Below are 24958 nucleotides of genomic sequence, written 5' to 3'. Positions count from 1 at the left end.
ACTGAATCTCTGGTATCATATAAATCTACATTGACACTGACAGAAAAACGTTGGTCTATCAGCGCTACCCAAGTAATGGAGTCATACTTAAACATGTAAAACTTTAGTTTCCTAGCTTTTTATTCCTTGCCCAACGTACATTAAGTTCTTCGTAGATCTAGAGTTTATTACTTGACCCGTGAACTAGACATCCTGATAGTTTTAAAATAGCAATCTCTCAGAGGTGCGACGCATGTCTACACCACCTCTTCCTTCCATTCTTGTTATTCTAATTTACACTTCAGGAAAGCATCCATATTATATATATCACTTCCTTTCCTTTCTTCACTGTTTGTCACCTAAGCACTCATATAACCTATGTTAGTTATCTTTTTAAAACGTATGATGCACAGAGAGCTGATGTTCATTTATCTGACGTGACTTCCAGCACAGATCACAACAGGAAACAAAAAAGTGAGAGTGGGCGTGTGCGTGTGCGTGCGTGTGTGTGTGTGTGTGTGTGTGTGTGTGTGTGTGTGTGTGTGTGTGTGTGTGTGTGTGTGTGTGTGTGTGTGTGTGTGTGTGTGTGTGTATGTGTGTGTGTGTGCGCGTGTGTGTGTGTGTGTGTGTGTGTGCGCGTGTGTGTGTGTGTGTGTGTGTGTGTGTGTGTGTGTGTGTGTGTGTGTGTGTGTGTGTGTGTGTGTGTGTGCGTGTGTGCGTGTGTGTGCATGTGTGTGTGCGTGTGTGCTGCGGGGGTAACTTCCTACATTAATCAGTGCAGGTAAGCTTTCTCTCACCCGCAAAAATCAGCTTTAAGGGAGAGCAGAGATGTTGGATGTGTGTATTTTCATATTTTTTTTTTAGTAATTCAAGGGCTCTGACTCATGGATCACATAAATACAGGGAGACCAATTTGATGATGTTTGTGGAAAAAACTCACAAACTATAACATTCAGGGTATGCACCCTGTTTGCAGAAAGATATACTACTTTCATATTTTGTAATGTTTTCCTTTGATTTCATATTTTGCATCCTGGAATGCTGTGTGCTAGCCATGCTGTTTAAATTGTATTATCTTCCATCAACACTGAGCGGCTGTTGTAATTTTGAACTTCACGATAGGTAATACTGTTTTACTTTGCATCTAATTTCAAAGATGAAGTATATTCCCATAATTTACTGAGTTAATAAATGGAAAAACATATCTCTGTTTGTTTGAAAGACATGTTTCTCAAAACTACCCAGTATTTTTATATTAAATCAATTAAGACTGAAGAAAAGACTGCGGCATTTCAGGCTGTACAGCTAAAAGCCAGCAACTATGGTAAAGTTTAGTTGTTTATCTACATATATATGTAATATACATTTATACCTCAATAGAACACATTTTGTATGTTGTTGCTGCATTTTGTAGATGACACTTCAACTAAATTTCACACAGATTACAAATAAACTCTAGAAGTTTGTCTGTTAAGCATGTATGGCATTGTGGCATGATTCCATGGAAGATGCTCCTTAAATGAATATACATGAAGTAGAAAAAATAATGTTTTTCACAACCAATGCTTCAAATCATCATTCTGAGCCCACTGTTTATTTAACATTTGTTAAATAAACATGTACCTCCAAAGCACATGCAGCAGCTAGAGAGACCACAGAGGTTACTCACCAGGAGACTCCAGGGCCTCAAACATCTGCCATAAACAGGCTAAAAGCCCTATCCCTCTACTCAGTTTTATACAGACTCCTCAGAGGTGACTTCTGTCTAGCATTCAAGGTGATCACGATCCCTACCTTGATGGGACTGCTGTATATACGTATGCCAATCTCCACTCAAGTATCCTGCATGCATGGCCTCAACCTGGTCTGTGACATCAACAAGACTTGTTGGTGGAACAGATTTGTGTCTGAGAGACTCCTCCCATCTATGAAATAGACTCCCTCTCCACATCAAGCAGAGTACCTCTTTACCCCTTTTAAGTGCAACCCGGATAACTGGATGGGAAACAGAAAATATACCCCTGGGATCCCACCAGTGTCCCTGGTGAAGAGGGGAATTGGGTACTGATTTGTCTAAACATGGGCTAAACTCTTAGCTAGGCTTAAAATGACCTCAGGGCCAATAGCCTAGTAAATTCCTTTGATCCTATGAATGATATTTCAAAATATACTGAAATATCAACAGCTTACTTTGAACCTTGGGTACTTATTTCTTCTCTATCAACTGAAGTTTGACAAAGCAATTTGTGTGGTCAGGCTAAAATCATTTCAACCAAACACAACTAATTCAGTGTCCATGAGGCAACAAAATATGAAAAATGAAATAATAGAAACAAAGTGTTCCACATCCATGAAACTAAAGTTTTGCTTATTAATATAACCTAAAATGAAATATTTTACTTTTTATTTTGTAAAAAGAAACATTTGAAAAGTTTGCTTTGTAAGCCTTATGTCCATTTTATAAATTATTATAAATGTTGATGGGGGTGATAATGAGCAAAAATAGGTACATGCTAGTGATGCTGGAATTATTGAATGAGTCATCTTTTTATAAATGGTTACATACAGATATATAATGACATCTTAAAGGTGTATTGATAGTTAGATTTTATTTTTAAACAGCAGAAGAATTAATATCAATACATGTTCCTTTTTAAAAGTAGATTGTCCTGATGTTAATTTTTGAGATGCTTAAGCTTGATAATAATCTAAAGAGTTCTAGGTTTAGACCCATTGCGCCAGCTTTTGTGGCAAATGTGTTCCCCTTAGCACTACTTTCAATCATGACATCAATTGGCATGGAAACCATTCATTTTAGGAGTCCAAAAGACTTTTTAAACTGAATTAAAATAAATGGCTTTGTGGATACTTTACTGTTGATAAAATTCAACACAAACAGTTTAGACAGTTTAATCTCACACACCGTGGGTATTGACTTTCTTAAGTGCTACTTCTTCAGGTATAATGATGCATCTATTACATTTTTTAACTGATTTGTGGTTTGTGTTAAATAGTCTTGATATATACTGTGTGTGTGTGTGTGTGTGTGTGTGTGTGTGTGTGTGTGTGTGTGTGTGTGTGTGTGTGTGTGTGTGTACATGTGTGCACATACTGGCTCACTGATAACATTCATTTGTTGTGGTATGAGATTGTAAAAAATCTGACAGAAGTCAAGATAATTTTTGTCTTTTAAGTTAAGGTAGTCTGACAAGCAAATCAATTTTTTGACTCTCAATATGAGAAATGATTTAGCTTTGAAATATATCATGTACAATATTTTTAGAAAGGCTACATTTGCTACCTACTATGTGCCTGCTTGTAGTCTACACCCCCAGAAGGTGAATAGAGATTTGATTGGAGAACAGGACGCAAGATTAAGTAAACTTATTTCATATAATGAGAAATTCAGTTTGGAGTTGTTGATCTTGGGAGGGTGGCCTAATGGTTAAGGTGTTTGCCTTGCAAGCACTGGGTACAGGGTTTGAGTCTCACAAGGGATAACTGGCTAGGCTTAAAATGGCTCACAAGGGCAGTTAGCTTAGTACTAATCTATGAACCTATGAACCTATCTGTTTATTAAAGGGGACTATCAGAGAGAGTTTGTAAAGGAGATTTTTGAACAAATTTGAGATAGTAAGCCACAGTGCTTTAAATATATTTTAAAGGGTAGTTTAAACACAGATATCCTAATAGCGGTCAATGTTGATTTCTAGAAATATGCTTTCAGAATTAGTTACACGGTTGATCTTATCATATAAAAGTATTATAGCTGAAGACAGTTAATTCTTGAAAGATCATGGAGAGGTTTATAAATCAGTGGATAAAAGACTTTAAAAAAATTAATTTATAAAATATATTGGAAAGAATTCCACATAGTTAACAGTAAATCTCTTGAAAAAAATGGAACTTATGTTTTACCAATAACATTTATTCATGAAGGACTATATCACAATAACAGTGTACAGTAGAATTATAGGCATCTTGTTTATATTGCAATTTGTGAGTCTTGTCATGCATTTATAATTGCTAAAACTGAAAGGATTCTTAACAGATTCATTTATGAGAGTGCTTATGGGTTAAAGAACCAGCATTTAGTTAACACTATATATACATATTGCAGTATATAAAAATTTTAGATCAAGTTTTTTTTTTATTTTGGATTCAACAGCGCAGGAGGTGACTTTAAATTTATTTTAGAACAGAAGGGAATTAGAGTTGCAGTTAAAATTAAAAGCTACTTGAAATGCCCCCTCACATACACACACTCACCAGAGTCTAGTCATAAACTCAGATGTGCAGTCACACAGACACGTAACACCTCTGTCACTGCCTTGCTGCTAAACTCCCTAGCAGTTACCTCTAATGTGATCTTACCCATAAAAAGCAATGGGTGAATGAATGGCATTTCTGGGGGGAGAGCATATGGCCAATTAACACAGTCCACTCCACTGGAATGCCTCAATAACATTTGTGGTATGTCACAAAGACAGCACATCATGGTGCTTTACCTTTTTATGGTGCAATGCTGCAGTAGCACTATCTCGGAATCAGGAAGAGGCTTTCTCCTCCAGGTAATCTTTTTAAATTCCATTTACAATCAATGACTGAATACTTATCACTTGTAGTGCTAGATATGTGGTCTAGACCACAGCTTTCTTGCTCACCACTCTTTCTCTGTAAACCAGAGACAAAACACACTGGCAACCTTAGCTCTTGATTTAGCCTATCATAAAATATGATATTTCATTGGTACATTCAAATCATCTAGTTAACTGAATGTGAAGGCCATAGGCCTATCAACATACAGTTCCAAATAAGGCAACCTACTTCTCAGATAAATAGTAATAATACAAATATAAATAATTAACCAGACCAATTAAAAGACCAAGCACAAGGGCACAAAAGTGAATAAATAAAACTTAAATGATAAAATATGGTGCTGTTACATAATGAATATGCAGAGATTCAAACCATGCATGAAGAAATTAAAGTAGCAGTTAGTTGTGCAGACAGAATATTTAAGGATTCTAAGCTAGATAAATAACTCTGCCTCAGGCTTAAAGTGTACTGGACCTTTACTTCTCTAAGTTCCTAAAATGCTCAATGTGCACACTGTAGAAAGCATCTACATATACCTGATCAGCTCAGTATTTACAGAAACCAAAACCTATTTCCTTATTTCAGGTCCAGTGCAGATTTCTGTTCACCCCTACTTTACAGAAATCCATGGTTCATCTGGTTATGCATTTTCCTTTGCCACAGAAAACAGGCATAATTAGATTACATCAGTTTCATTCCTACACAGAGGAACAATGAAGTAGCTACCACTACAAAACACATATTTTAACTGTTTGCAAATAATGACTGCTCTGCCTGCCTCTTTGAAGGACACTGTACTTGCATTTTATTTCTCTTGGTTATCATCTTTTTATATATTTGTGTGGCTTAATTATATTTGATGCAAGTGATTCCAAATTAGAAATTGTAAAAAGTAAGATTTTGCATTTAAGTGCAGAATTCATACATTCCTTTCTTTCATCTCCCACCTCACATTCCTAGAGTGTGGTTACAAATTGATACACTTTCTTTCACCTCCCTCCTCACATTCCTAGAGCATGGTAACAAAGTTTTCCTGTCACAGGACTCATAAATATTGTTATATATATATATATATATATATATATATATATATATATATATATATATATATATATATATATATACATACATACATACATACATGCATATATGTTACCATATGATTTAATTAAATAAAAAAGAATTAAGCATGCTAAAAAAAACAATGGTAACCAGGTTGAACATTAGTTTTTCAGCCTGCATTAAGAGCTCTGTACATTATTGTTTTTAATTAATTACTACAAATATTCTTAAGTCCTCTCAGATAATTTTATTGATGTTTGACCTGTTGCTGTATGGACCACTACAGGTATGCACATATGACTTGAGATGTAATCTGCACCAACCCCTTAACTCTGCTCCCAGTTTAATAGTGACTTTTCTAGTGTTATCTGTCTGTTAGTTACCCACCCATTAATGGTGCATCAGTCTCTACTCCACCACACACTATTTTTGTGTAGCTGTTACATATATTTTTCCTTGCCTCATAGACATAAGCTTCCTCTAACAATAATGAAGTTAACCTATATAATTTAAGAGTAATACAAACCCCACTAATAAAAGTTAAACTAAATAAAAACAAATTTCTGCAGTCACAAAATCATCTCAGATTGCCATTTTGACCAAACTACAATGGTGCTAGATGCAAAAAAAAGTTCAAAGAAACTATCACCAGCAGTTCCATATAAACTAAAACAACACATTCATAAAACTTTAGTACTGAATCTACTGTTAGCAGGTGGCAATCACCCCAGCCCTGGACCCTCTCCGACACCAAGTTATTCCAAAAATAATAAACCAGTCCTGCCTGAAAACCTAAACTCCTCTCCTGACAAAATAAGAAATAGCAAAAACGAACCTCAATCTGCTCTATATGAAGCTCAGAAGCATTGTAAACAAAATTCCAGAGCTACATACATGGATAAAATATCACTACACTGACCTACTAGCAATAACAGAATTTGGCTAAAAAGAGTATCAGTAACACAGAGCCCCCCACCCCCATTTTAACATCCTCTCAGCTTTCCTATCTCCCATACCCTCCCTCTTCAATTAGTACTAAGTCTTTTAAACAATGTAGTGCATGGGGCAATGTGACCATGTTCCAATATTTAGGAAAAGATAAATCAGTTAAATGTTAAGTACCCCCGTTTAAGTTGTCTAGAGCTCAGCATTAAAATTACCAGTATTGAGCAGCAAATGACAGCACAAGGAATAAAAGATTTGTTTCTTCCTGCTAGTCATACTAACAATGTGTCCTTGACTTCCTCGTTGAAAGAAAGTTGCTATAACTTTGTTACCATGCTCTAGGAATGTGAAGAGGGAGGTGAAAGAAAGTGTATCAATTTGTAACCACACTCTAGGAATGTGAGGCGGGAGATGAAAGAAAGGAATGTATGAATATTGCACTTACATGCAAAATCTTACTTTTTACAATTTCTAATTTGGAATCACTTGCTTCAAATATAATTAAGCCACACAATATATATAAAAAGATGATAACCAAGAGAAATAAAATGCAAGTACAGTGTCCTTCAAAGAGGCCTGCTTTTTCTGAAGGATACAAAGCCTGAAACATAAATGTATATCATTATTTTAGTAATTCAGTCCTCAGTAATTTGTCCAAAAATCACAGATGTTGTGAGGAAAAGACCAAATATATCAAGAAAATATCTGGGCATTCTCTGAAAATGTGGACACTTGAGAAGCATGGAAAGGTCAGTGTAAATGAAATGGACTGTGTTACACTGCCTTTCTGACAGTGGTCACTAAGTGCATTATGACTCTGAGAGCTGACAAAACACTTAGCATTATTTTTTGTGTTTGCTTTGACTAATAGGACATGGAGCAGATAAAGCTCCATGCAACCCAAGGAGCTATGATCAGCTTTCCAATCCTACCTGACTGATGTTCTCAACATGGATGCCAGAACATTTCTTGGCATCCATGTCTTGAGCACATAATAAGTCCGTTAGGATCAGCAACCTGATCATAGCCCTCTATATGTTTTGCAACCCTTTATATCCACCTGAAGACAATATTAGCATATTACAGGACATCCTGTGCTGACTATCTGATAATGTACACACAGTGGCAATTATACTAGGCTATTTTAACACAACCTGCCAAGATTACATCTTCTACTATATACCTGTGCAGCTTCTCTCAACTTATCATGGATCCAACTAGAAGTAACCTGAAACATGGCAAAGCATCCAAACTGGACTGGTTATTAACAAGTCAGTGTAAAAATATGCGCTCCCATGGCACCTTGGTTAGCACACTTAGTGACCACCTGCCACATATATGCCAGAAGACAACACCATACTTCTCCCATGGGACACATACATAAATCCTCTCACAATATGACAGTTTTAACCTACAACTGTTAAACACCTCACTACGATCTTATAACTGGAACAACCTAAAAATCTTGCCACTATATCATGTTGTCTATTTTAATAAAATATTTATGGAACTGCTAAACACCATGGCCCACCTTACACCTAAAAGAGTGCAAAACAACCTTGCTCGTTGGCTCTATCCTACTAATAGGAAATTAATCAGGAATAGAAATAAAGCCCAGAAGGCATGGCTCAATAACAAAAAAAGAAAAAACTATCTTCAACAATATAAATACTTATAAAATAAATGCACAAATCCAAAACTCAGAGCTGCTGTTAGTTGAGGTAGGATACTCGTTTGGAATAAAGAAAATCTTTACTTATAAAATAAAGCCAAATGCCAGATCCATCTTTACAAGAAACTTTATTACTTTAGGTAGAAAAATAGATACTATAAAAATTCTAGAAAATACTGGGCTACCATGTCTAAAGTACTACAACCTGGCTCAAATGGACAACCAAACCCCAAAACCCAGTTGCTCACCAGAAGATTCAGCTAACATTTTTAATGATCACTTTATCTCTAGCATTGCTATACTAATGAAACTGAAAACACATCGACCTCCTGTAATAATCTGACCTTATCCAACTTAGCCTCACCTCCCAGTTCCATTAGTATTCACTGTTTCTCCTCACAGCCAGCACCTAGGTTAATACACAAGAAATACGTCAAACAAATTACACTGTGTACACTAGCTCCAGATGCAGTTCCTGGTGACTTCTTAAAATTAGCAGTCAGTTCAATTTCCTTGCCAGTATCCATTCTCCTTAGTAGGTTTATTAAGGAAACACATGTCTCAGCCTTATGGAAAATAGCACACAACATTCCACTTCACAAGGGAGGTAACTCCAGTGATACTGCCATTTTAGGACCCATTGCCATTCTGTCTGCCCTCTGCATTTGCAATCAACTAATGACTTATTTTCAAACAACCTCCTTACCCTCACAAAACATGGTTTCAAACCAAGCCACAGTTCTGTTAAACTTTGCCAACTCTATGAACCAAGCTAATGACAAAGGCCAACTGTTTTATGGATCAAACCAAGGCCTTCAATACTGTTTCCCATAACATTCTTTGAAAACAACTCTTTTCCCTTGGCCTTTCAAACACTCCCACCAAGTTGTTCTCCAGCTACCTTTTCAATAGACTTCAATTTGTCAAATGGATTTGTTTTTACTCATCCTTCCTATCCATCAAAACAAGTCTTCCCCAAGGTTCCATACTGGGGCCACTGCTTTTCTTCATATTTACCAATAACTAACAATCTACACTCTGCTAAATGTCAAGCGTCTCTCATAAAACATGCTGATGACTCCATATTAATCTGTTCTGCCAGGAACCTAATTACTCTACAAAAACTCATCCAAGAGTCATTTTCAGAAGTTGGAAACTGGCTCAATAGTGTCCAACTTTACTCAGTCCAAACAAAAGAAAAAAAAAAAAACAAAGCTACTGCTATTCCTGTCTAAATCCTTTACACACATCAAACAAAAATTTTCAATAACAGAGTCTGATAACACCTCTCTAGAAGTCACCCCCCTACCACTGTACTAGGCATGATGATTGATGATAAGCTGAAATTTGACTTACATGTGCAACATATTATTAAAAAAAACACACACCAAAAGTTAAGGATGCTCTATAGAAATAAAAAAAAAAAAATACTTAGCCGATCCATCCAATAAACTCCTAACTTCTACACTCCTCCCCATTTTACTATATTGCTCCACAGTACTGATTAGTGGGTCTATGTTCATGTATCAAAAGCAAAATACAGAAAACGGCTATGAATCAAAAGTTAAACAGTGAAAGTTTAATGTTCCAAAAACGTGTAACAATGAAAAATATTTCATAGAATGGTCATAGTAGGCCAGCAATCAGGAAGTACCATGATGCATAAGATAAGCTGAGAAAACCTTTTAAATGTCCTTATTCCCCACTGTAGTGCATATCTAGGAGTTGGCATATATAGTTGGAGGGAGCACACATTTTTGGAACGTTAAAGTTGCACTGTTTAACTTTGGATTAGTAGCTGTTTACTGTATTTTTTTTCGATATGCCAATAGAGACCCATGATTAACCTTCAATCTTCAATACAAATAAACTACACCAGAGCTGCAAGAAAAGAGCAAAATTTGCCAGTAACTCATCAAACAGAACCCATCACTGCTTACTTCTAAAACAGATTGAGTGGTTTGAATTACCCAAGCAACTCACTCACACACAACTACTCCTAGTCTATAAATTAATATACAAAGCTGAACAAGTCAAAGCCTTACTAGATTTATTGCATACATATCTAAGAAAAAGCAAAGCGTGCCCAAATGGAAAGAGGTCAAATGGTGTGCAACATAGAAGGCACCAAATGAAAAAATAGCATGCCAGACCATCCATGGCAGATATAAAACGTGATAAAATTGGTAAGTGTTTTCGTGCTCACATAGAGCACTTCTTCAGACCATTAACAAAACGCCATAAAACACAGTACACTTTATATAGTATCAACTAATTAAAATCAAATCACATGATAAAATCAATTACAACAGATTCACTTAAACTACAAGCTTTTAAAAAAGGTCTTAAAGGGCCCCTACCATTTAGACCAGGATGTATATCAGCATGTAGTTTAATCATCCAACTGATCTCATGTTGTTCGGTTATATTCCTAAAATCACCATAGCGTTGTCCCATTGTTAACTGCTCCAGTACCCTAAACTTAAATGAATGTGTGGAACCCTTATCAACTACATGCTTAGCCAAAGCATTTTTGACATCAAGTTTCCTCATCGCTGTAATGTGCTCCCTAATCCTCTCTCTCAGTGACCTGTTTGTTTTCCCAATATAAAATGAAGTGCATGAGACATAGCAAGTTATATAAACTACATTATTCGTTGAACAGTCGGCTGTTATATCAACCTTAAACCTATGTCCAGTGACTAGATGGCAAAACCAAATACTACTGTCAATGTATATACAGAAGTTGCATTTCCCACATGGTACTGTACCTTTCCTCTGTAACTCCTGGTTTTCACTCCTATCCCCATAGCATAGAAGTCTCTTAAGGGACTTCTTATATTTAAATGAGAAGTGTGGTCGATCACCCACCAGCTGACCAATTTTTTCATGTGACAGTAGAACTGGCCAATTCTTTTTAAGAATTTCACAAAAAACATCCGAATTACATTACAAATTAGAGTGAAATTAAGGTCCTGTTGGATTTTATTATTTTTTTCTCTCTCTGTGTACTGCTTACATAAATATCTCAATTCTTTGAAAAATATGGCCTGGCTCACCCCCCCCCCCCTCTTAATCGCCTAAGGTCTGCGTCCATAGTGGTTACCTCTCTAACTTTATAGCCCCTCCTTCTGAACTCTCCTCAAATCATATCCAAATCTCTATCAAAATCTTGTTCCCCATTATCCAGTCTGGAGATTTGCATACCTTGTCCTTTCAGTACATTTTTAAAAACTCTATTTGGATGCATGCTGTCCCTCCTTAATATGGTGTTAGTATGACATTGTTTCCTAAACAATCTTGTGTTAAAGTCTCCATCTCTCATTCTATATACCTCAACATCTAAAAAATCCATTTTAGTGGCAGAAATATTGAACATGAGCTTCAAAAATGTAGTTGTTGTATGTAAACAGTCAATGAAACTATAAATCAGTTCTTGGAGCCCAAACCACAAGATAAATATGTAATCCACAAATCTCCTGAATAATTTAACATAATGTGAAAATTCATTCTGCTTCAATATAAACATATCTTCCCAGTTAGCCATTACTAAATTAGTGTAACTATTCATGCAGGGCTTACCCATTGCTACGCCCAGCTTCTGCAAAGAATATCGCTCTTCAAATAGGAAATACTATTATCCAAAATTATTTCTATGAAGAAACAGAGCAAATCAATCTTCTCAGTACTGAAAGAACTGTGATTCATTAAGAAACTGCTCAAAAACACAAGGCCCTCTTCATTTGGAATCTGAATACACAACGATTATACATCAATTGTGACCATATAGCACACTTCCATGGGATCAACTGTCTCAACAAAAGTATATAAATCTTTAACAAATTGTCTAGTATCTTTTAAGACAGTGGGGAAACAAGTCTACCAATGGTCGCAACTCTTTTTTAACATATATGGACAGTGGTTCAGTCAACCAACCACATCCCGCTGCAATAGGCCTCATTGGAGGGTTATTTAGACACTTATGTATCTTTGGTAGATCATGTAACACTGGTACAACAGGTGTATCAATCTTGAACTAATTAAACAATTCTCCTGAAATCAACTGTGAGGTCACACAATCATTTAACAAAGAATGTACTGAGCGACTCAAAAAAGTTAACAAATTAATATCAAATTCTGCATAGACATTACTATCTGCTAACATATCATTCATACATTGTATATAAAAGTTTTTATCCATTACTACCAATGCTCCAACCTTATTGGCTGGACGAATGGATAAAGTATTATCAGCTCTCAGTTCTGCCAATGCTGTTCGTTCAGCAATAGACAAATTATAAAAAGTTTGCTGCTTATTTTCACCATCAATTAAGTCACGAAAATCCCTTTCACATAAACAACAAAACACTTCCAAAACCGGGTCTAGTATAGGATTAAAAGAACTTAGTCTCTTAAATACTGTCATGTCTGACCCAGGTGGAAATAGGGTTTTAAGCATAACTCTGCGTACAAACAACTTCAGATCTAAAACTATATCAGTTACCTCCATATCTGTAGTTGGATTATATGACAGGCCCTTCTGCAAAAGGGAGTGTTGTACTTTCATTAACTACTGGTCTGTCTGCACTCGCCACTTGACTTCCTCGTTAAAAGAAAGTTGCTATAATAACAGGATGCTTGCTTTTTCTGAAGGACACAAAGCCTGGAACATAAATGTATATCATTATTTTAGTAATTCAGCCCTCAGTAATTTGTCCAAAAAAAACAGACTTTGTGACGAAAAGACCAAATAAATCAAGAAAAAACTGGATATTCTCTGAAAATGTGGACAGTTGAGAGGCCTGGAAAGGTCAGTGTAAATGAAAGGGACTGTGTTACACTGCCTTTCTGACAGTGGTTACTAAGTGCTTTATGACTTTGAGAGCTGACAAAACACTTAGCATTATTTTTTTTCTGTTTTCTTTAACTAGTAGGGCATGGAGCAGATAAAGCTCCATGCAACACAAGGAGCTATGATCAGCTTTCCAATCCTACCTGACTGATGTTCTCAACATGGATGCCAGAACATTTCTTGGCATCCATGTCTTGAGCACATAATAAGTCTGTTAGGATCAGCAACCTGATCATAATCCTCTATATGCATGTTTTGCAACCCTTTATATCCCACCAGAAGACAATATCAGCATATTACAGGACATCCTGTGCTGGCTATCTGATAATGTACACACAGTGGCAATTATACTAGGCTATTTTAACACCACTTGGTCAAGATTACATCTTCTACTATATACCTGTGCAGCTTCTCTCAACTTATGATGGATCCAACCAGAATCAAACTGAAACATGGCGAAACATCCAAACTGGACTGGTTTTTAACAAGTCAGTGTAACAATATATGCTCCCATGGTATCTTGCTTAGCACACTTAGTGACCACCTGCCTCATATATGCCAGAAGACAACACCATACGTCTCCCATGGAACACATACATAAATCCATTCACAAGATGAACAGTTTTGGCCTACAACTGTTCAACACCCCACTACGATCTTATAACTGGAGCAGCCAATATATTTTGCCACTATATGATGTTGTTGTCTGTTTTAATAAAATATTTATCGAACTGCTAAACACCATGGCCCACCTTACGTGTAAAAGAGTGCAAAACAACCTTGCTCCTTGGCTCTGTCCTACTAATAGGAAATTAATCAGGAATAGAAATAAAGCCCAGAAGGCATGTCTCAATAATAAAAAAAAAAAACTATCTTCAACAATATAAATACTTATAAAATAAAGCCAAATATCAGATCTATGTTTACAAGAAACTTTATTACTTCAGGAAGAAAAAATAGATACTAGAAAAATTATAGAAAAATCTGGGCCACCATGTCTAAAGTACTACAATTTGGCTCAAATGGACAACCAAACCCCAAACCCAGTTGCTCACCAGAAGATTCAGCTAACATTTTTAATGATCACTTTATCTCTCGCATTGCTATACTAATGAAACTCAAAATACATCGACCTCCTGTAATAATCTGACCACATCTAACTTAGCCTCACCTCTCAGTTCCATTAGTATTCATTGTTTCTCCTAACAGCCAGCACCTAGGTTAATATGCAAGAAATACCTCAAACAAATTAGTCGGTGTACACTAGCTCCAGATGGAGTTCCTGATGAATTCTTAGAAATAGCAGCCAGTTCAATTTTCTTGCCAGTATCTATTCTCCTCAATAGGTTTATTAAGGAAACACGTCTCAGCCTTATGGAAAAATAGCACACAGCATTCCACTTCACAAGGAGTTAACTCCAGTGATTCAGCCATCTTAGAACCCATTGCCATTCTTTCTGCCCTCTTTACAAAATCCTTGAAAAACGTATTCACAATCAACTAATGACTTTTTTTTCAAATAACCTCCTTACCCTCACAAAACATGGTTTCAAACCAAGCCACAGCTCTGTTTAATTTTCCCAACACTATGAACCTAGCTAGAGACAAAGGCCAACTGGTTTGTGAATCAGTCCAAGGCCTTCAATACTGTTTCCCATAGCATTCTTTGAAAACAACTCTTTTCCCTTGGCCTTTCAAACATTGCCACTAGCTTGTTCTCCTGCTACCTCTTCAATAAACTTCAGTCTGTTAAATGGATTAGTTTTTACTCGTCCTTCCTACCATCAAAACAAGTCTTCCTGAAGGTTCCATACTGGGGCCACTGCTTTTCATCATAATTACCAACAACCAACAATCTACACTCTGCCAAATGTCAAGCATCTCTCAAAATATGCCTCCCTATTAATCTCTTCTGCCAGGAATCCAATTACTCTTCAAAAACTCACCCAAGAGTCATTTTCATAAGTTGGAAGCTGGCTCAATAGTATCCAGCTTTACTCAAACCAAACAAAAAACAAAAAAACAAAAAACAAACAAAAAAAAGCTACTGCTATTCCTGTCTAAACCCCTTACACACTTCAAACAAAATTTTTCAATAACAGAGTCTGATGACACCTCTCTAGAAGTCACACTCCCTACCAATGTACTAGGCATGATGATTGATGATAAACTGAAATTTGACATAGATGTGCAACAGATTATTAAAAAAAACACACCAAAAATTAAGGACACTCTATAGAAAAAAAATAATACTTAGCTGATGCATCCAATAAAGTCCTAGCTTCTACAGTCTATCTCCCCACTTTACTTATTGCTCCCCAGTTCTGATTAGTGGGTCTATGTTTACATATCAAAAGCAAAATAAAGCAAACAGCTATGAATCAAAAAGTTAAACAATAAAAGTTTAATGTTCCAGAAACATGTAACAATGAAAAATAATTCATGGAATGGTCATAGCTAGCCAACAACCAGGAAGTACCATGATGCATAAGCTAAGCTAAGAAAACCTTTTAAATTTCCATATTCCCCACTGTAGTGCATATCTAGGAGTTGGCATGTATAGTTGGAGGGAGCAATCGCATGTTGGCCAGTTATGGCCATTGGATAAATTATTTTTCATTGTCACACATTTTCGGAACGTTAAAGTTGCACTGTTTAACTTTGGATTAGTAGCTGTTTGCTGTATTTTTTTTTTTGATATGCCAATAGAGACCCATGATTAACCTTCAATCTTCAATACAAAATAAAGTAAACCAGAGCTGCAAGAAAAGAGCAAAATTTGCCAGTAACTCATCAAACAGAACCCATCACTGCTTACTTCTAAAACAGATTGAGTGGTTTGAATTACCCCAGCAACTCACTCACACCAACTACTCCTAGTCTACAAATTAATATGCAAATCAGAACAAATCAAAGCCCTGCTAGACTTATTGCATACATATACCTTTGCTAGGTAACTTAGGTCTGAAAACAAAATCCTAATCACTGCCTACAAGCCATGCCCGTAAACAGGAATATCTCTCTATTCCAGCTATGTAGCTCCCTTCTGGAACTCTATCCCCTTATCCATTAAACATACGAGCAGCCTTTCCAATCTCAACACCAATCTAAAAAATATATCTGTCTGACACCTAGACCTGGACCTGCACAGCTCTCACTATGGATGCATGACCACTTCTCACTATGGCTATGACCAACACATATCTTAGCAGGTTTTAATGGCCTAATATTAATGATACCATACTACTAATGCATGTTCTTCTACCTCTTCAGCCAATGCTTATGCTATTTATTTTCCTCTTTCACACCCATCCATAATATTCTCATCTTTCTAATAGTACTCCATGTCCTGAATTTTCCTCCCTGCTCATTGCTCCTCCACATCTCATTCTATTCCTTTGTCTCTTTTGACAGCAGAAGGCTCTATACTTTTTCATCTCCCAAAAGTATTCTAAATATAGCCAGTATTTTGAATAACTATGTATAAGTTTACTTGACATAAGTTACCCATTTCAGCAGTGTGCCGTGCTAACTGCAGTACATATCATATTCTTGATCACAATTTATCCTAGTAATATTCTACAAATGTATATCAATTTGTTTGTGTTTCATCTGTTGTGTAATTTTTTTTCCTCTTGCATATAATTGCTTATCAGGTATTATAAAATGTGTTTAAGCATGTTTTTGTGAAGCCTTTCTTCCCACCTTATTGTAAAATATTTAATTGTTTGCAGGGCTTTTCTCCCCTTGTATCTAATTATTCATTAACTATTGTTTAAATGTTTTTGAATTTGTTGCAGAGCTTTTCTCCCCAAGCCTCCACTGAAAATGGGCCATTGACTTAGTTGGGCTTTCCTAGGTATCAAAGGACAAATAAATAAATACATAAATAAATTAAATAAATAAATTAATAAAATAAATAAAATAAATAAAAACGCATGACATCTTTTAATCATCTTTTTTTTTGCCTAGCACCACAGCTTCTTTTATGTAGCTCTGCTGGAGAGGTAGATTGAGCGTGTTAGGCAATGTCCTTTCAGAACATGGTGAAATTGAAGTCATGGATATCTGGCACTGTAATTTGCTATGCTTGCATAAATAGGGACAAATCACAAAGAAAGGAAGAAGTAACTTCCATGAGATGCTTTGTGCAGAACAATCTGAAAAGCCCTAAATCCAGGTATATGCTATAAGCTATAGCACACGTTTTCCTTTTTTCCTTTTGGGGAGGTGGTCGGGAGAAAAGAAGAACGATCAATTTTCTCCGATAACTTGCCTGTTGTCTTTGAGGACATTAATTCACCTTAGGAGGAATTAAATGCCTTTGTAGGTTAAGGCCAGTGTATAAAATGAAAGTAGACAAGAGTTTCTAGTAGATAGAGATGACCACATCTATATGGTGTAAGTACATTTTCTGTGAAGAACAATAACTACCTTTGCATATATGGCCAGACTTGATATGTTTTAGTTTTCTTGTTTAGCCAGTATATGCAATGCAGTCAATAACAAAAGCAATGGGGGGGGGGTGGAGAGAGAGAGAGAGAGAGAGAGAGAGATCTGCTATTCTCATTTATCCTAATCCACGTGGCAGAAACTACATAAGGATTTAACTTTATTGCCTCTGTGAATAAACATGATGCTCTGGATATACTGCATTTATTTATTTTATTGTACTTGCATATAATTACCATGATAATGCATTAATGTATATGGGACCTTTTATCCGACATTGTCCAAGCCAACATCAGTAATGCAAAAAAACATACATACAAACAAACAAACAAACAAGCAAACAGGTAAGTTACAGACAGGCTTGAACAGACTTCTTTCATATGTGAATTTGCACATTAATGCTGTATCTATCTGCGACAAAGTATTATGTTTTAGGTTGATTTATGAGTAAGAAATAAAACCAAAATTATAAACAAATGACGTGTATGTGGAAGGGGCTAAATATGTAATAATAGCTACATTAGAAATTAAGTTTAGGTATAGACTAATAAGTAAAGACTTCTGTAGATCTTTTTCTTATATAATGGAGTACCTGCTGTGAGAAAGATGGACAAATCCTTTTGTTACTCTGCCTGAAGGAGATAGATCATGGTTATATCAGTGGGGATGTTTCAAAAACTGGTAAAAACTGTCCCTTATTTTTTTATTTGTTCGTTTAGTTATTTATTTGTTTAATTAAGTATTTTTGGAGAGTATGGTAGAAGTTAGCCTTTTGAAGGCCAGAACAGTTGTATTTTCTAATAGAGAAGCAGTTTCTTAAGAGATGGGGCTGCTGCTATCTAATGTCTAATGTTTATACACTACTTGCAGACAACTGGTTTCAGTACAAAGAAAAACAAACTCAGTAGTGGAGAAATCCATAACTCAAAGTTCAGACAGAAACATCAATGCTTTCCTCGCAGCCACAAAGCCATCAAAGTGGTTGCTGGAATCCTGTAGAGAAAAACAGCTAGAGGAAACCTAAGAAGCCTTCTTTGGTATGAGGAAATTGAAAGCCATGTTGCTGTTTCTAAGTATACCCCACATTCAAAAAACACTACTTTGAAGCAGTCTTGCTGTAAGAAACATAAAATATAAAGCAGAATATTGTATGGTTGAGACACAAATATAGAACTGCGTTGTTTTTCCCTTGAAGAGTCTGTTAAATGTAATTTATTTTTTACTAGTAATTCCATATCTGCTTTATAACGCAACTTTCATATTTCTTTAATATGTTTATTGTTTGCTGTAATTGCTTCTATGGTATTTTCCTAATTATAGTTAACAAAGATTAATTATTTGCAAGGAAAGATATAGTAATTTATGAAGTGCTGTGAATTGTTTTTATTGTGAATAGAGCTTTATGTAAATATTGAAATAATGCCAGATACTCTATTTCAAAGCAATTTAGAAACATATTTTATGCAATATTTAGTTGTTACTGATTATTTTAAAAATGAGTGCCTGAACTTATTATTTTATAAAGATATAGGTAAAGATCATTTAGCTTTAGGAAAACCTAGTTAGGTTGCATCAGGGATTTTTCAGACAGTATTAATAAACTATCTTTAATATTTAATTTAATATTTTATTAAGTTCGTGAAATTTTCCTTACAAGATTAAAACATTTTTGAAAAATTCAGAAATGAACACCAAAAATGCCAGATCTTCAACAGATAATTTGCAACAGAAGTTCTTAAAGCACTTAGCATGGATATGATGTGTCAGATATTGTATTCTCATAGAGTGACTCAGAGACAAATACTGTTACAAGCTACAGAATTACTGCTCGAAGAAAAATGTATTACATTGAGCATACGAGGACTGACTTAGGTTACTGAAGCACTTAATTGCAGTGACAGATATCCTTCCATCATGGATCCTTAGAAAGGAAACCACAGGAGGTCATTGGTTAATAATCACTGCACAGGATAGCCCTGTTACAATGCTGAGATGTTCAGAAATATGCTCAATATCTATACATCTAATACAGGGGGTATACCATGGATCTTTTAATGCAGAAAATCTACTATAAGAATTTTATTTATGAGATATTGTTTATCAGTGTGGTTGTAAAAGTCCTGAGCATATCAACTTGAAATTTCCATGGATATGCAATGTACTGTATTTATTATTTCATAACCTAGTGCCATGTTTTCCTATTTTTTTTCTTTATGGAAAATATCGAAGATGTGTAAATTTGTTTTCTTGATTCCATACTTAAAGCTCAAATTACTTAATTTGCATTATAGGTATATCAGGTGAGAAATAATGAACCTTACTCTAGCTATAGTCTGTGGATAGTGGGCTTTATAGCTTTCAGCCTTTAAATATCATATTGATAAGATAAGGCAAACTGCTAGCTTAAAAAGATAACATCATATCCCTGACATTCATACAATTCAGTAAAAATTGTTAGAAAGACCCATCCAAGCTTTTGTCTTTTCTGTGCAATAACATAAACCTCCTGTAGTGGAGGCCCATGGAATATATGCACTCAGGCCAGTAAAGACAAACCCCACTAGCTGTAAACATGCCATGTTTTGTCTTTTCTGAACTTAATAATGAGATATTCAGTGTACCCGATGCTGTTCGGATTTTTTGATGATAATAAAATGGTAGTATGTTTCTGCATTCAAAATGTGCAACAACAATATAGAAGTCTGCATTCACATTCATTATTAGAAAATAATAAATGCCTCTTTCTTTTTCTTTATTTTCTGGACCAAAATGCATCCTTGTTCCTGTTTTCCTTCATTTTATGATTTATACAAGCCTCTATTTTCTTTGAGTGTACATGCATCATTGTCTAGGAGGCAATTGTAAATGTGGTGAAAAACATCTACATAGACATATTATTGTAAAATTTAGGAACCTACTGTTATTTCACCCAATTATATTGCTTTCTGTTTATCCACCTTGATTAGACTGCTCTATCATCACTAAATATCTTTTTTTGAAAATTCTACCTAGATTCGACAGCCATGAAATCATTTTAGGGTGCTTCAGACTTGACTTTAGGTTTACCATTAGATATTCTTGGGTTATTAACTCATCATAATCACCCTACAGAACTGACAAGTCAAATATCCCCATGCTAATATCTTTCACGCCTGTGTTCCCTCATAGTATCCCTATTATACCCTCAAAGCTTAGTAATATTGATTGGTCCCAATAATCTCCCTTTCTGCTACTAACATTGCTACCAGTAAACTAACAGACTTAAAACTCTCACTTCAATTCATCCAGGTCCCAATGACCTCAAGGCTACAGAAAGATCCTAAAACAAAATGGTTCACCAAGTCACTTAAGGCTGTAATGAAACTATACAAAGAAGCCTGGAAAATATGGAAACAAGACACCACTCCTAATAACATTGACCATTACAAACATCTGGGGAACCTGACCAGACAGACCACCTGTAGATTTATAATCAAACAACTGTAACACAACTAAAAACAAGGTTCCCTTCTTCACTTCCCTAAATGTATCTGGCAGGAAGTTAAACTAACACAAAGATTTTCCTGCATGAATTATCCAGCCTGGGACATAAATACCCTGCTCATCTGGTAATTGTTCATCTTCTGACTTCCTCAGAAAATTCACAAGCCTTTCTGTGTCCTCACTTGGTCTGTGTCAGTTTTTGACTGATCGTATTATTGAGTGGTAAACACTGAAGTTTAAATATTAAAATGCACTATACAGAAGCAGATAAATGAACAGCAAATGTATTATGTGAGATTGCAGAACAGCAGGGATCAGGGAATTGGCCTTTTCTTAACTGTAGTGCAATATCAGAGTTGGTATATATAATTATCTAGGTGTGTGGGGGTGTGAGGGGGCTTGCTACCCTGAATAAATAATGTTTTTTTTTTTTTTTTATAATTTAAATGTTTTGTACTTCACTGTTTTCATTTTAATGTTTAGCTGCTCAATATGTAGTGATTTTTGGTATACTAAACTAGATACATCCCCACTTACCCACAATGCAGCCTCACAACAAAGAGATCACCTAACCTCCTTGAATTTATTGCACCTTTTTATTTCACAAAAATCACATCTAAGCAAATTACTAGAAATACTTGAACAAATTCATGTGGGCTCAACACTTGCACCTGACAACATCTGCCCTTGGTTCTTGTACCACTGCAATAATTTCATCACCACACATCTTACTCATATTTACAACCTTTGCCTCTCCACTAATACTATGCCAAATATTTGGAAATCCTCATTTGTCAGGTGAATATCAAGTGATAGCAAGCCTTCTTCCTTCGGTCAATTTCATCCGATCACCACCTTACCCACTGTTGATAAAATTATTGAAAACTGATATGTTCCCAATTTACCAGTTATCTACCACCTGCTGTACATCAAATAGCACAGCTTATAGGCTGGTAGGAGCAGAAATACTGCTTTATGGACCCTGAACAGTAACAGGTTAACTACTACAGATAAATAAAACCTTACTGAGTCTCTCTTCATTGACTTAAACCCTGCCTTTGACATGGTCAGCTACCCAGTTGTAGTTGTTCATTTGCAAGACATTTAGATAAGCTCTAATGCTACAGCATAGTTCAAAGACTTTGTACATGACAATTCATTCCAGATAAAGATAGGACCTACCCTTTCCAACAGTTTTCTCATTCTCTCTTGAGTCCCATAGAGCTCCATTCTAGTACTTCTTCTGTTCTTAGACTTCATGAACAAACTTCCACTGGACCTTCCCCATTTATAAGTAGCCATCTGTAACTCTGATCCCATACATCGTACCAGTGAAACTTATCTACAAAAATATATTTTTCAGTTACTGCACTGGCTAAATTCTAAGAAACTACTGTTCAATGAGAAAAAAAGTCCATGTTATTTAGCATCCATTAAATGTAATCCATATCTCCCTAATTCTTTTATGTTCTTGAGTGTGCTAACAATCCAGTTGAAACAGTACCTCCTTTAGGTATTTGTGGATCTAGCTAAATCAATAATAAAGTTTCCATGAAAATGCAGAAAAAGTTGTGAGCCAAGATAAGTCTATTATTCTGGGCTGACAAAATATCTTGGTTCTTCTCATGCCCTAGGAAAAAGCATTATCTTTGGACAGCTTGAGTTTTGTCAACCTGTGTTTGCATCAGCCTCTATCAAAAAGACTGCTACCCTTCAACACCCCCTCCAATAAAATATGTTGATTCATATCTAACTCATTATGGAATGAACAGCATTGCCTTACTCTTTCAGAGAATAAGTGGCTTCCAGCACAGGCCAATCAAATCTTTTTCTTTCTTCCTTACATTTTGAAATACTAAGTCTAGACATTCCCCCTCATGTCAATCCAAACCTTTTGCTGCTACTCAGACCTGTAACTTAAGAAGGTAAGCTAGACCCAGTCCTTCCCTGCAAAATGCTTCTCTTAGACTGGAACCTACTAGCCATTGCATCTCTGTACTAACCCCAAAATTATCACAGTCACTTCCTCCTAATTAGACAGTCACTTCCTCCTGATTAAACTGAAAACACCAGCTACTCCCTGTTTAGGTCACAATTCAGACAGTACTTACTAAAACAGCTTGAATGTAACTGTCCATCCAAAGGACATGCCACCCAACCAATATCTCTGACTGTGCAGTACATCTGCCTCTCACATACCTAATTAACTTACTCGTCCTAAACTGTGATTCAGTTTACACCATTACTGCTTTAAATCTACTACATATAATCTAGTCCCATTTCATCCTACTTGTCTCTATCTCCTAACTGAGCAACTACTGTGCATTTCTCCAACACTTCTATTTTCCTATTTTATCTCTGTTCTCCCTTTTCAATTCCACTTATATAACTGCACATATATTCACTTTGTTAAATCTTCTATATATGCATTGTCTGTCAGATTTTCTTTACTTACTACTACATGTAAATCACTGTTATCTGCATATTTATATATTGTTATTATGATGCAGCCCAGGCTAAGCCTGTAATTGGTCATTGTTTGGTCAGTGTTTTACTCCAGTAAACAAATTTAAATTAATTAATTAATAAACAAATAACTAAATCAATGAGTATTTTGAAAACTGTTCAATGCCTGCAACAATTCATGAGTTTTAAGGGAAGGAGACAGAGAACATAAGGTATACCTCTCAGTCTTGCAGAACAAGAAATGTAGACAAAGTCAAAATTAATGGTGGTTAAAGTCACACAGTCAAGGATAGATTTTAATTATTCCACCTAGAAACATTAAAAAAATTTGTATAACAGCTTTTGCACTACTCTGCACTGACTCAAGGATAAGCAGTGTGAAACTCTAATGTCTGACAGTCTATAATCTTCAATGATTTACCAGGGTGTGGAAAAGAGACATAAGGACACACTAACAACATAGAAATGTGGTATGTGGTATGTGTGTGGGAGAGTAAAAAGGGGAAGGTTGTTATAACATGATGCATCAGCTGATCTGCCCTTATGATAATTATCAGTGGTTTATGAATATGCAAATTAGCCAAACATTAGGTCTTTCCTGATTGTGGCCAATATGTGTCTGAATACGATAGTACCACATCATGGAAACAGGACTTTTTTATAGCAGCCCTTAATATGAACACTGGTTCTTTGTGAACCCTGGGTTGGTTATGCAAATTTGTATAATTTCAATTTTCCTGATAATAACTGATATACTAAGTGTGTTACGGGTGACCAATGGTAATAGTCAACAACATGTGGAAGAAAGTGTTAAATTACCCTCAAGTTGCACTGTTCTGTATGAGAAGGAAAATATAAATAAATAAAAGATAAAGTGCTTCTTTATACATTTTTGCAAGATAGCCCTATGCTACTTGAATAGTACTGCAAGGTGTCAACAGCCAGCAGACATCACTGTGAACACATTTGTTTCATATGATTGACTGTTATCTAGTATAACCACTGAGATGTTATACATTTTTCATATAACAGATTATACAAAGTAAGATAGTTTTTTATATTTGTGTCAGTATCTCACCAAGCATGATAAAAAGCTGCTTATATCTTATTTTGGCATTTCAGGGGAAATATACTATTGATAGCAGGTACCTGACTTGATGCTGACACACTGTAACATGCTTGCAAAATCAGACTGCAGTTTTGGTATTTACAAAACTAGAATTATTAATTGGGCTGTCAGCAGTATAACCTACATTCATTTCTGTGTATGCTGGACATTTTTTTTTTTTATGTTTATTGCCCTTTTGGTGTTTGTTACAGTTCAGGCTTAGTGAACAATTGTATAGTGATTGGATTCAGGAAATGAATTCCTAATTTAAAAAAATCAGCTTACTTTCCTGGCATCTTTTGCTGGAAATAGCTTACAGATTTTTCTAATTCCATGCAAA

The 24958-nt window shown here is 35.6% G+C and overlaps 1 protein-coding gene across 1 annotated transcript in view; it reads left to right on the top strand.

Annotated features, from left to right (window-relative positions):
- Positions 1 to 24958, top strand: part of GRM7 (glutamate metabotropic receptor 7) — a 3543572-nt gene that overhangs the window by 3366395 nt on the left and 152219 nt on the right. The gene's annotated exons all lie outside the window — the stretch shown is intronic.

This window comes from Protopterus annectens, chromosome 7.part0 (assembly GCF_019279795.1).
Source record: "Protopterus annectens isolate FY-2018-M chromosome 7.part0, PAN1.0, whole genome shotgun sequence".
NCBI classification, from domain to species: domain Eukaryota; kingdom Metazoa; phylum Chordata; order Ceratodontiformes; family Protopteridae; genus Protopterus; species Protopterus annectens.
The sequence above is the reverse complement of the archived record's forward strand: the minus strand, read 5'-3'. Positions and strand labels throughout refer to the sequence as shown.